General features: G+C 39.2%; 1 non-coding gene across 1 annotated transcript; it reads right to left on the minus strand.

Moving 5' to 3' along the window:
- Positions 1-305: 305 nt before the first annotated feature.
- On the minus strand, positions 306-412 carry LOC128289629 (small nucleolar RNA R71). Its single transcript, XR_008279273.1, has one exon. It is a non-coding gene; the product is annotated as a small nucleolar RNA R71 (small nucleolar RNA).
- Between the last annotated feature and the right edge of the window lie 226 nt (positions 413-638).

Consider the following 638-nt stretch of genomic DNA (forward strand, 5'->3'; position numbering starts at 1 on the left):
TGTTATTGCTACGAACAACTTCGAAACTAAAGCCGAACACTATTCAAATGATCCAACAATTCGTTCAGTTCAATGGCTTGCAAGATGAGGATCCAAATACTCATTTGGCCAACTTTCTGGAATTCTGTGACACTTTCAAGATTAATGGCGCTTCTGACGATTCTATTTGCCTTCGGTTATTTCCCTTCTCATTGAGAAATAAGGCTAAATAGTGGTTGAACTCCCTACCACGAGGTTCTATCATTACATGGGATCAAATGACCGAGAAATCTTTGCTAAAATATTTTCCATCGGCTAAGACAACCAAGCTGAGGAATGATATCTATTACTTCGTGCAAATGGATTTAGAGAGACTATATGATGCATGGGAGAGGTATAAGGATTTATTGAGAAGGTGTCCTCACCATGGGTTACCTCTATGGCTACAGGTTCAAACTTTCTACAACAGTTTGAACCCCTGAACTAGGCAATTGATCGATGCAGCCACCAGTGGGACTCTAAATAACAAAACACTTGAAGCAGCTTATAAGTTTATAGAAGAGATGTCACTGAATAATTATCAGTGGCAAGTCATAAGAACAAAGCCGATGAAAGCAACTGGTGTTTTTAATGATGATGCGGTCACTGTGTTATCGAAT

This window comes from Gossypium arboreum, chromosome 2 (genome assembly GCF_025698485.1).
Source record: "Gossypium arboreum isolate Shixiya-1 chromosome 2, ASM2569848v2, whole genome shotgun sequence".
Lineage (NCBI taxonomy): Eukaryota > Viridiplantae > Streptophyta > Magnoliopsida > Malvales > Malvaceae > Gossypium > Gossypium arboreum.